Raw genomic sequence first — 14197 nt, forward strand, 5'->3', positions numbered from 1 at the left:
AATAATAATTTAAAAAAATAGTTCATACATATCATACAATATAAGGGGCTTAAGGAAAGATAGTGACAAATTGTGATCAATATAATTTTCTTTTCTCGATTTGGATTGCTTCTCCTTTCTAAATCTCAATTCTGCTAAGTAACCGACGTATGATACTACATTGTCAATTTGCCCATTTTCTAAAGGAAACAATTCTTTTACCAGATTGGGAGCCACAGTTAATTCTTCACCATCTCCAACTTGTTTACATCAGAAAGACCTAAGTTCCTTAGATTTCCTGAAATCCTTAATCTACAACATTATATCCGATAACAAATAATGTTATTTACCTGTCTCATATATATATATATATATATATATATATATATATATATATATATATATATATATATATATATATATTAGTTTGTCTCTTTCTACTCTTTTGTATAGCCCTATATAACTACCGTAAATTCATGACAAAACCTTTCGAACATTCTTGTCCATTTCCGCCTACTTCTGTAACTGCTTCTTAAAATAGCAGTATTTAAAGAAATATGTTCGCTGTAGAATGGTACAAGTAGAAATCTGCATCGTTTTATTGATATAAAACAACACACGGAAAAAGTTTAACTTGAGAAAACGTATTTTACTAGCCTTATTTGTTAAACCATTTTATTTTCTAAATAAAATAAAATCTCTAAAATAAAATTTATAAAAACAAAACATTGAATTTATTTTCATTCATAATTTATTTCTAATAAATAAATTTAGTATAGAGTCTTTAATCGCTAATCGAATAGTTATCGTTAATTCATATATATTTCTGAACATTTTTCCCACAAAGAACTGAAAAACTCTATTCCCATATAAAAATGTTTTGAACAACTTATTACTTTATGGTTATTAGATGGATTATGATGACATTGAAAATTATAACGATTTCATATCTAAGTACGTTAAATATTTCTATATAAATATTGAAATAATAAAACATATAAATAATACCGAAAGAACTAAATCGCCCATAGCGACCATATAGGATCATTCTGCTAATAGAAATTCGGAAAAGGTCATAAAGAAAATGAAATCTTTGAAGTTGGCTCTGTAACGGCGCCAATCCAACCCGGCCTAAAAAAATATTTTCCCCATTTCTTTGTTCTATCCTAATTCTGTTTCTGTTTTGTAGAAGTTTCCCGAAATCCGTCCATAATTTATGCCTGTTTAGGACTATCTTCGATACTCGTGTAAAATAAATTTAAAAATTAATTTCTTGGTTATTGTTGGGACAAATAAGTCTCCGTAGTTCGAAAGAATAAGGCGATATTAATATTCACATTCATTTATTGGATGTATAATTTTTTCGCTTTAAAATGGACTTGGATGGTGAAAAATTGGTACGGTCGACATTAATCAAAATATTTTCCATTAATTTCTAACTATTTGTGATATTTCTAGCAAGATGTTGTTGCTATGATGCTAGTTTAACAACAACAGACATCACAATCACTTAAGTTCTCGAGCATTTAAAAACCGCGTGCCGGCTTTAACCACGATCTTTTGATCGATTGATAGTATAATCTATAATTATCCAGAAGAAAACCATAACACTGTGTAAAATAATTAACAGTTCCATCAAGTATCGCCAAGTTTCTTGATGTATTGTAAGTATTCATAATTTGATATGATTCAGTTCTATCACTGCAATGTTATAAACAGTTATCTTTGTTGGCCAGTTTTAATTTCATTTGAGAAAATAAATTATCATAAAAATTACTTCTTTGTTTTGAGCCCTGAATGATGTGAAAATATAATTTCATTTTTAATAATAAATTTTTTCCGGTATTAAAAATTAACACACTTTTTCCGCTTGTGAATCACTTATTATTTTTTCTAACTATAAAGGATCAAAGTTTACCCTGGAATGTATTAAAGGTATTATTGCTGTTATCAATTTGAATATATTATAATGAGAAGGTTTTGATGAATAAACTGGGTGAGGCTAAACTTCCTATTGAAGCTGTAACAGTATATCCTTCACAACTTTTGCAATTTTGATGTAAGACGATGTTGCTGGACCTTGCTAATCTCACTATATACACAGCAAGACCTTATAGCCATGAATATATTGCTTTGGTGCCCATGGGGATGAACTAACCCCTGAACTAACTCATGACTTTTTGTACTTGGATCTACTTGGATAGATACACATTTCACCTTCATTCACTTTTCTTCCATTGAAATCGTTTCCATCACATGTAAACATCTGGAAACAGTTGATTGACCAACTGCTAATCTACCTAAAAATTCCTTGGGTGTTTAACCTAGATTTTTCTCCAGTAAAAATTGGAATAGAATGTATTGACGGTTTTGTCTTTTCAGACTATTTTTTAATCACTTTCTGAATTGTTGAAAATAAAATAGACACTTGAGATATGACGGAGCGGCATCACCAGAACAATAAGTGGTTTATGAGCTTTGACGATTCCTTCAAACCAAACAATTTCATCCATTACTTTTGAAACTCCGTCGAAAATGAGTATATTGAGCGTTCCATGATTAGTGTCTGCAAATACTGAATAACTCAATAATACTAAATGGAAAACCGTGATTGTGTATACAGAAAGGTCAAAATTATCCAACTTGATAGTTGGGATATGTTGTTTAACCATTATTCGCATTGATACTTCGCATTTTCATAGTATATATATTGCTGATTAAAATACATGGTAGTAACTAATAACATTCCTATGTCAAGTCGGATGCTTGTATAACAAATGATATAAAATAAATTTGCAAGAAAATTATCCCAGATTGGTAAATATTTTAACATAAAAACACAACTTTTTCTAGCACAAAATTAGAACCAGCCGAATAATAATACTGTAGGGAAATTAACATTTCTTGCCCTGCTCGCCCAAATCAAAAAGGTTATTTACATAGCTGGACCAACTAACAAGGACTAATTTTAGCCACAAACACAAAACAAGAAATTAGCATTGCTTAGTTCACTATTAAAGTCAGTCCAATTAATTTTGGATTAAGGTTTTCTGTTATATTTTCGTATTAGATGAAAAAGTGTTTATTTAAACCACTTAGTTATATAAATTATGCATAGTCAGATTTACAAAATATAAAATATGATGTCTACAAATAAAAATATCTTAAAATATTGCATACTATTTGTCATAACTTAAACAAAGCACTTTGAGATCTGTCGCAGAAAGTTTATTTAGAGTACACCGTGCGTTTGTCATATGAAAAATATAAGACAGAAAATTGCATTTTATAGAAGTAATACTGCATATTTCATTTGAGCGGAAATAAATAAATAAATGTTCAAACGAAACGTCGGAAAAGAACTCTCTCGGGAGTCTGCAGTACAGTATATGCAGGCCACATAAGTATGTGGAATAAAAGAACGGAGCTTCGTTAAAATTGTATTGACTTTATTCAATATATATCCAATGCAACCCATACAAAGAGCACTGTCCTCGCCATCAGTAATTACTGAAATAAGAATCTCTCTTGAAAAATCATTACCATAATAATTTTTTAGCAAATTCAGGAAAGTAAAAAATTTATTTAATTTCAAATATAAGGTTTTGAATACGTATATTTCTAATTATACTTATTCAATGTCGAATTCAAGTCGTTCTATAGGGCATACGAAAGGCAAATAAAAGATATTGCCCTGTGATAATGAAAATTTAAGATCATTTTCATCATATTCTGAAATGGAAATATACACAACGAAAACATAGAAAACTATGTAAAGCTTTTGTAGATACAAAAAATGAGACTTTCCAGTTTTTCAAGATTTTTTATTTAAATGTCTTACTATATCTTAAATATACTTTAAGCCTTTACGCGAGTCTTAGCTACATAATGACTGAGGTTAACACAGATCAAGGAAAACACCGAAAGCATTTCAAGATATTTCATGAAACTAAATTCATACTTTAACAGTGGCTACTGAACAGAAATATGAAGGAAAAACCATAATTATGTCAGTTGTTTGCTGAATTTTAATATACATCAGGGTCCATTTCGATGGTGGATAAATTGGTAATATAACGTTAGAAATAATACTACGCAGATCAGACTCAAAATCAAAGAAATGTACCGGTTTGTTGGAAGATTTCCCCAACTCGACAAACTATTGTTTATCAGTCTATACTAAATCAAGAGTTTATGGGGTGCAAATATGGTGTAGCAATAGGATACCAAAATCGACTAATAAATCCAAAGCTTACTTTCTTCTTTGAATGTAATAAAAAATCAAATAAGAATTAACTTGTTTACCATAACAAATAATCTAGCAGTTCTTAGCACAAATCTATAAAAAACACTTAAAACTCAACAAAAACCCAACAATAACACTCAACAACTTATAGGTTGTTTCAAATAAGTGTATTTTAAATATGTTGAAACTAGAAAGACGCCCATATAGTGTACAGAGTCTCCTACTTTTCAGCATCACTGGCAGCTTACTTTCATTGTAGTACTTTATTCTGTGGAATGCCACATAGAAAATAACATCATCACATATGGAGGGACGAGACCATGTATTAGAAGATATGCAATATTGCAACAGATCTATTTATAAAGTAATAATTAACAAAATAATAGTAAATAAACTTTGTTTTGAACTAAGATATAACGATTTGAAGTAGCGACATCAATAATACAACAATAAATTGGGGGAATTAATTTATTATCTCCTTACTTATATTAATATAGAATGAACCATAAATATTACTTACATTTACACTAAGAAATCTCAAAAAATAAGAGAAAAAAAACAGCCGAAGAACTTTTTGTTTCAAACAACATCATTACATTTAAATTTAAATCTTCAATATACTGTAATATAATAAATTGATTGTGAAAAAAAAAATTTTATACATTTTTATTATAACCTAATAATATATATTATTATTTGCAAAATAGACGCTTTATTTTGTTTATAGTATACACAATATTGTTACTGTTACATTGTACTAGTTTTATATAAAATATAAAACTTAGTGAAATGAAACGTATAGTTTTTAGGTTAACGTTAATAGAATAAAATTAAATATGAATCAAATCATAACATTACACATTTATAACTAGTAGTTCAGTTCCAACCTTCGTAGGGTGAAGACGTATTTTCAATACGGTCCAAGCTATAAAAAGATACCTTTCTTTAAAAAAACCCAGTATTTTATTACGGTTATTTAATTGAGTGTTAAAAACGCATAACAGATGCGGCTATCCGTCTCTCAGTGGACCTAAAGTGTAGTGAATACGTGTTTACGTGACCAGACAAAAGGACTGCATCTCATTTTTATTAGTGTTTAAAATAATTTCATCTTATTTTACAACAGTCCTTTTGAAATTCATTTATATTATTTATAGTAAAAAAAACTAGTGCTAAAATAACGTAAGTGAAAAATGAAGTGCGTGAAATAAACAATGTATTTATTTTATTTTTTTTATCCTCTGGAAGTAAATTAAATAAAATATTAAAAATTAAAAAATGGCAAACAATAGCGATTCAACCAAATCACCTGCACACTTTGATATAAGATTAGAACAAACAGCAATAACGCAAACTCCACCATCAGAATGGACTACAGTCGTTAACAAAAAACGATTGAGAAGTCCAGAAGAAGAAATCGCGAGGAAACAAACAAGAATCAGTGACTATTGGTTGCAGAAACCGATAGAGACAAAAAACAGTTTTAGCAACCTGTCGGAAGAAATTGAAGAGAACATACAACCAAGCCCTGAAAAAGTTGTTCCCAAACCACCACCAATAACAGTCTATAAGGTAGGAATAATAAAAAACATCCATGATTTATTAAAAACCATTACTACGAACTATACAATTAAAACAGTGAGCTATGAAACAATTAAAATCCAATTGTTCGAAGCGGATCACTTTAAAGTTCTTATAAAAGAATTAGATGAAAGAAACACCCAATACCATACATTCAGGCCAAAATCCGAGAGAACATTTAAATTCGTACTAAAAGGATTACATCACGGGACGGACTTTAACACCATCAAGGTAGCACTAGCTGAAAAAGGCCACGAGGTCGTAAATATTCACAATATACGACATCACACGACAAAAAAACCTCTGCCTATGTTTTATATAGACATAAAACCTAATGGAAACAATAAGGCGGTGTATGAAATCACCAAATTGGAAAATAATATTATTAAATGCGAACCACCACATATAAAAAGAATTATACCACAATGCACAAGGTGTCAAGCGCACGGGCACACAAAGACTTACTGTCGCAAATCATATAGATGCGTAAAATGTGCAGGAGAACATAAGACAGGAGATTGTACTCGTAAAGTTCGCGATGAAAAAGTGAAATGTGTCAACTGTAACGGAAATCATCCAGCGAACTACAAGGGCTGCGCAGTTCACAAGCAACTACAGCAGAAACTCTATCCTGCCTTAAGGGAAAAAAGGCATCAACAAAAACAATCCACTACTACCAATTTACCACTACCCACCAGAACAAGTCAACCAGACATAACTTATGCCCAAATAGTTGAAAATGGTTCAGCACAAAAACGAGAGACAATATCTCAACCTACTGAAACTAGCAACATCTCAAGATTGGAAAATATGATGGCCAAACTAATGGATCAAATGAGTACGATGCTTGGTCTACTCACAACCGTCGTAAGCAAACTTGCCTAATGCCTGAAACCAATAGCTACAAAATCGCCGTCTGGAATGCCAATGGGCTCCAACAACATGCCAGGGAACTAAAAATGTTCGTAATTGAACAAAATATTGACGTTATGATGGTTTCCGAAACACACTTTACGGACAAAAATTATTTGAAAGTTCCTAAATATAAGCTTTATCATACAAATCACCCTGATGATAAAGCACATGGAGGTACAGCCATAATAATTCGAGATGATATAAAGCATTTCGAAAAAGAAAAATTCCGCAAAGACTACCTGCAAGCCACCAGTATAACCATAGAGGAAGCCCATGGACCATTAACAATTTCTGCGATTTATTGCCCACCCAAACATAACAACAAGGCAGAACAATTTCAAGAATTCTTCCGTACGCTAGGTAATAGATTTATAGCAGGAGGAGATTATAATGCAAAACATTTAATGTGGGGCTCAAGAATAATAACCTCAAAAGGTAGAGAACTGCTCAAAGCCATAAGGATAGATAACTTACAACATATCTCTACTGGTGAACCAACATATTGGCCTTCAGACAGAAATAAAAAACCAGATACAATAGATTTCTGTATTACAAAAAATATTGATCCAAAAAAGTGTCAAGCAGAATCATGTTTCGACCTGTCTTCTGATCATTCACCAATAATAGTAACAATTTCTTCAAAAATTACCATCAAAGATAAACCCCCTTCTCTGTGCAATAATAGAACTAACTGGCCCTCATTTAGAGAAAACTTAGACCAAAATATCTCTCTAAACTTACCGTTACAAACTGAAATGGATATAGAAATAGCAGCAATAAATCTTACAAAAAATATACAGGAGGCAGCATATTCCGCGACTCCCAACATTGAAACATTTCCAAGAAAAAATACACATATATCATGTACAATACAGAAAAAGATAGCAGAAAAAAGAAAGTTACGACGAAATTGGCAACAGCAAAGGACTGAAGAGAATAAAAGAAAATTTAATAGGGCCATAAAAGAGCTGAGAGATCTAATCCAAATCGAACAGAACCAAGGCATTCAAGAATACCTAGAAAACTTGACATCAACTGAGGCTACAGACTATTCGTTGTGGAAAGCAACAAAAAAGCTTAGGAGATCCCAGCAGCATAACCCACCTATTAAAACAAGCGAAAATAATTGGGCGAGAAGCAATAAAGAGAAGGCCGACATTTTCTCAAAACACTTAAAAAATGTTTTTAAACCTTTCCAGTCTCAGCTACATAAAGATGACGAAAATAAAATTACTAGCTTTCTAGATTCGCCATTTCAAATGGATTTACCGCACGAGAAATTAACGGTCAAAAAAGTTAAACATACAATAATGAGAGAGATTAATATTAAAAAAGCTCCTGGTTATGACTTAATTACTGGCAAAATTTTAAAAGAACTATCAGAAAAGGCTATAAAACTATTAACATATATATTTAATGCTATGCTACGAATTAATTACTTCCCTAGTATCTGGAAAGTAGCTAAAATATTAATGATACTTAAACCAGGAAAAATACCAGAAGATGTGACCTCCTACCGACCTATAAGTTTATTACCAATAATCTCGAAAGTTTTCGAGAAGTTATACATAAAAAAACTAAACTATATAATAGAAAAAAGAAAAATTATTCCAGAACATCAGTTTGGCTTTCGCAATAAGCATGGGACTATAGAACAAGTGCATAGACTTGTAAACCAAATAAACGCTGACCTAAATGCCAAAAGATATTGTTCGGCTGCTTTCCTAGACATATCTCAGGCTTTTGACAAAGTATGGCATACGGGCTTGCAGGTTAAACTAAAGAAACTTCTCCCTCATCCGGACTATCAGCTACTAAAATCGTATCTCACTGACAGACATTTTATTGTAAATCAAGGCGATGAACATACCGAATTAAATCCCATATATTCAGGAGTTCCGCAAGGTAGTGTACTGGGTCCAGTACTGTATCTTCTGTATACGGCTGATCTGCCCACCACAAAAATAACTACTGTGGCAACATATGCAGACGATACAGCAATCTTAGCATCCCATGAAGATCCAGTCACAGCATCAATAAACCTACAAACCCACCTGGAGCAAATCCAATTATGGTTGAAGACATGGCGCATTAAAGCCAATGAATCAAAATCCACGCATATAACGTTTACCCTGCGTAGAAGAACATGTCCACCAGTAAATATCAATCATCGCCAACTCCCCCAAGCAGACCATGTTAAATATCTTGGTATGCATTTAGATCGACGCCTAACCTGGAAGAAGCACATACTCTCTAAACGGAAACAACTAGGACTAAAATTATATCAAATGTATTGGCTCATTGGGCGCAAATCCAAGTTATCATTAGATAACAAGGTATTGCTGTATGAGTCTATACTCAAGCCCATTTGGACATATGGAATTCAACTATGGGGTACCGCTAGCAAATCCAATATATCCATCATTCAACGGTTCCAAAATAAGGTGTTGCGTGCCATTGTTGATGCTCCGTACTATATTTCAAATAAAGTGATACAACGCGATATTCCTCTAGAACCTATAACGAGTGTAATCCAACGTGTTTGTGTGAAGTACTTCGAAAGAGTGTCAGTGCATCCCAATGTACTCGCTAATCAGCTAAATATGCGACGTGATAGTGAAGTGCGTAGACTAAAACGTTTAACACCATCTGATCTGATTACTGGACATATGTAGAGTTTAGAATAAGCATTAGAATAAGACTAATTAATTAAGATAATATTTTATACAGAAGATTGCTTAATGAAGTGATTTTCTACATGCCATGTATATATAATATAAACAGAAGAAATACTTATTGCCAATAGGGCAGATTGTGGACTCACGAAGAGTAATAATAAAAAAAAAAATTTATAACTAGTGAAATATCTCACAAGAACTGTAAAGAAATTATCAACACACCTGATAAGTGAATTGGATTAAACCTAACCCTAGTCATCCTACCGCTGGGAAAGTCGAAGGAAGTTAAAAATTAGAAGTAGATTAAAACATTTCAACTGCCGACGTCACTAAGGAATTAAATATCTTAGTGTGTATTAAATACCTGTGTTCCATATGAGCGAAGAATGAATAATTGAATAGGCCATTGGAGTCTAGTTATCTTTAAAACCGATCTGATAGCATTAATGTAGATTGAATTATATGCGACATTAATGTATAAGAAAGATCTTGATGGAAGCTCGAAGAAGCATCACAATCATTAAGCCAACTCTCTACTTAATAATAATTAACGCGATTAATTGACGTAATTTATAAAAAAAACAGAATTTTATAAATAGAAAGGATGTGTCTCCTAATACGATAACGCTAGACCAGACATATCTTTAATGACATGGCAAGAGTTAAGACAAATTGGCTAGAAAGTATCCACCGTATAGCAAAACAAAGCAAACATTGAAATATATCCCTGTATTCGTCATAATTAACTCTTAAATCATGTATAAATTCGCGTTTTTGTAAAAAAATTAATAATATATGGAGAAAGGTCAAGGGGTCATAAATAATAATTATTAATTTTCATAATATATCTAATATATTTTTTAAAAACTCAATATTTTAGTTCATTAAATAACATGAAATCCGAATGCAAGAATAATTGCATAAATTAAAATGTAATTAAGATGTATAAATATTTGCTTAAAATAACTTCTGATAGAGCCGATCATTCCAGTGGCATGTGTTTATTTTAATAGTACTGATTACTTCTAATCGAAATTGATTGCAAAATAGTTATTATGGGATATTTAATAAATTACATGTTACATATCACTCTGGATTTGATATTAATCAGGTTATTTATTAGAAATTCTGATATATGATATATAATTAAAATTTATTAAATAACTCTACAGGATATCTAACTATTTAATAGTAAATTATGGCGTTGAATATATATTGAATAGAGAATAAAATAAAATATAAAAACCAATCTCAAAACAGCATATAAACTTTTTTAATTGACCGTTTATCCAAAGAGGAGCATTTAAAAAAAGTGACTGCACACATGTCTAAAGCATCTTGACAGGACATTCAAAAGCTGAAGGAAGGAGCAATGAACTTCTATGTGTAAGAGCTGTTAGCATAAAAAGAGTCACATTAATCACTCTGGGGAGTCAAGATAATTAAGAGTCATATAACATATATTCTTCATAGAAACAACATTGGACCATGGGCTAGAGACATCAAGACTTTTTGCTGAAAATCTGGCTAAAATACATCATGCCGGTTAAGGACAGTCGAAGTTATTGGTTTATAATTAAGTGAAAATTTCAAATCATAAACTGTCACACTAGCGTCTACGAAGGAAATAAGAATAAGAATGATAACAACAGAAGAAATATTAAAACCATTGAGAGCCCGTATTGAAGCTTACTAATATATTTATGCAGGATTTAGACTCATACATGTATCTGAGTACTGTAAAGTGGCCGAAGTGATTATGACACCAATACCTGTCAAGCAACCGAATTTTAAATGCTAAAAGCTTATTTCTCTAGTAACGATTATGGCCAAGGTTGATTGTAAGATTATGTGAGTTTGAATTCAAACAAAAACGGTCAATAATCAACCAACTCCATTATAATCCTTTAAAAAAACAGATATGCTCTGTAGCTTTAAGAAATGTAGTAGAGGCCTTTGACAAAAACTGAAAACAATCGATTTATCAGATAAAGCAGAGGCTGCGAAGGCAACACGCAGACATGTTAACATTTTATATAGCCAATATATTTTTCATAATTAAAATAAAATGAATATTCTGAATTTAAGGATGGAGATCAATAAGATGGAATGCCCCAGAGTAACGTTTTCTGATCTACCTTCTATAAAACAAGAAGCATCTTTAAAAAAAGCTTCAGCATCTAATGATTAAACAATAGAAATTAGAAAATAATGACAAATAAAACTAAACAATCTCAAATCTTTAAGGATTCTTTGTCCTGAACTTAAATGACACTATATATGAGAATAGTGCTAAATATTTGAGTATGATATTGGATGTCAAATTTAAAAAGAAAAACTTTGTCAAAATAAATTGGAGGGCTGAAAAGAAATGAAATTGAAATGGCTTCAAAACATACATTTGAAAGAAACTCACTAAAAAGTTAAGAATAATCAAACTTAGATGTTTATTTCACTTCATCATTTCACTCCGAAGTCCAATCGACAGTCATCCGAGTGGACTGCACACGATGAACCCGCTCCAAAGCGTGGGAAAACGCAGCAGTCGACAGGCAAGGTTATGGCATCTGTATTTTGAGATGCGCATGGAATAATTTTCATTGACTACCTTGAAAAAGGAAGGACCATCAACAGCAACTATTACATAGAGTTATTGGACCGTTTGGAGGAGGAAATCGCCGAAAAACGGCCGCATTTGAAGAAAAAAAATTGCTGCTTCACCAAAACAATGCACCGTGTCACAAGTCAGTGAAAACGATAGCAAAAGTCCATGAATTGGGCTTCGAATTGCTTCCTCATCCGCCGTATTCTCCAGATCTAGCCCTCAGCGAGTATTTCCTGTCCTCCGATCTGAATGCTCGCTGGGAAGAAATTTTCGTTGAATGAAGAGGTAATCGCCGAAACTGAGGCCTATTTTATTATTATTGAGGAAGCAAACGACAAATCGTACTACAAAAATGGCATCGAAAAGTTGGAAGGTCAGTATAATCAGTGTATCACCCTTGACGCGAATTTTTTTGAATAAAAAAACTAATTTTGGAAAAAAAAATCATTTTACTATGGTAGTCCGGGGACTTTTCAATTGGCCTGTTAACATTAGAAAGTTTTAGTGAATAAATGGTGAGTTTGAATACTCATGCTAATATAAATCAATAAGGAATTGCAAGTTTAACCCGAAATGGTCCCGTCTATTTTAGAGATTCGCTTAATTACAATTCATACGTTTGAATCATGAAATGAAAGGAAAACGATCGTTATACAAATCGAGCTTTGCAATCTGAACAAAGCTCTGAACAAATTCTTAGATAATTTAGAACTGATCTATTGTTTTTCCGACATCAAATAGAATTTCTCTAAATAGTTAATCATAGATGGAATAAGTCATTAATTTTTAAGAATAGACGTTGAAAAATTATGACAAATATTAATCTTAGAAATTATGTTAGGTATAGTTTTATTTACTCAAGTATATAAAACATATTTTTTAATACACATCATCCATTATAAAAAAAATAAAATTGTAATACCTGACATATTAGATTAAACAATTATTCTTATAAAATGAAATACAATATTTGGGTGTCCCTAGTAGTGATCTGTTCCAATAACATGTTTTTATTCTACTGATTATACATTTTAAAAATGCCAGTTTTCTTTTTTAAATTTTAATCTCCTTTTTACAAACTTAGGTTTGTTTAATAGTGAGATATCACAAACAACGCATTATGTCACCAGGCTCGTGTCACCGTCTTACTTGCTGTGAGACTGTAAATTGTAAGGAACTATTCCATAAATTTAATAAATTTTCAGACCGTTGAAGTTTTTGGGATAAGCTGACAATGTCAATATATTTTTCTATTAACGTGAGTTAAAATATAAGCTTTAAAATTGGGTTTGACATTAAAACAGACACAATAACGAATAATACTGAACAATAAGTATAATGAGGAATAAATAAAACGTTAGACGCATCAATAGTTAAACAACACCGTCCGACTGCCTTGAACCTTGACACAGGTCATTTATGAACTCTATAAATAGAGAAAATGCATCGACTACTATATTATAAAGTCATCGGTATGCTCGAGAATACAAGAAAATACGCCCGTCTCTTCAAATCAATGTAATAAAAGTTTTACAGCATTCGGTCCCCCTCGCGCCATCATTCATCGATGCTCGCATCTGAAACGTTCAACAGATATGTTTCTCCGAAAAAAAAATGGAAAACACCTATCAGTGACCCAATTTAGACGGCCTGCCGTCATCAATTAAACCTCCAGCTCAACAATTTCATTCACGACATTCATGGCATAAACATCAAACTTACTTAATTATCTGGTTCAGTGGGAGAGATGTGGTGTCGGGGTGATCGCGGCAACTGTTTACGACGACAACTCACGCGAGCTGACCGTGGAGTTCGACTGAGTTGAGGAGCGAGAGCCTCAACTCGTCCTAGAACGTGGAGATCCAACGCGCGTGCGAAGAAGGTGTGTTCGATCTCATTCAGGAACGGGAAAATTGAGGGGAAAAGCGTGAATGCGAACGAATGAATACGTTGACCATTTCGGCGAGGTTTGCGAGAATGGGCGAAGAGAATTAATTAGTTCAATAATTCGTTTCATCGATTTGATTATTCATTTTATCATATTTGATGGTTAAATATCGATTTATTTAATATATAATGTTACCTATAATGTAAAAATATATCAGGCCTATAAATTAAAGGACTTACAACAGATGATGTTGCTGTGTATTAAGTCACATCGGGTACATGTGTTACCAACTTCATGTCGAAGCC

General features: G+C 32.1%; 1 protein-coding gene across 8 annotated transcripts in view; it reads right to left on the reverse strand.

Moving 5' to 3' along the window:
• Cbp53E (Calbindin 53E) overlaps nucleotides 1-13856 on the reverse strand; it is a 404419-nt gene extending 390563 nt beyond the window's left edge. For 7 of the 8 annotated variants that reach the window (XM_076411001.1, XM_076411008.1, XM_076411003.1 and 4 more), the window contains exon 1: nucleotides 13727-13856. The gene's annotated coding sequence lies outside the window, so the exon portion shown is untranslated. The remainder of the gene's footprint in view (nucleotides 1-13726) is intronic. The other variant, XM_076411004.1, reaches the window with a different exon arrangement.
• Between the last annotated feature and the right edge of the window lie 341 nt (nucleotides 13857-14197).

This window comes from Rhynchophorus ferrugineus, unplaced genomic scaffold (assembly GCF_030347505.1).
Source record: "Rhynchophorus ferrugineus isolate W39M unplaced genomic scaffold, kcgeb_rfMv2 rfM8, whole genome shotgun sequence".
NCBI lineage: Eukaryota > Metazoa > Arthropoda > Insecta > Coleoptera > Curculionidae > Rhynchophorus > Rhynchophorus ferrugineus.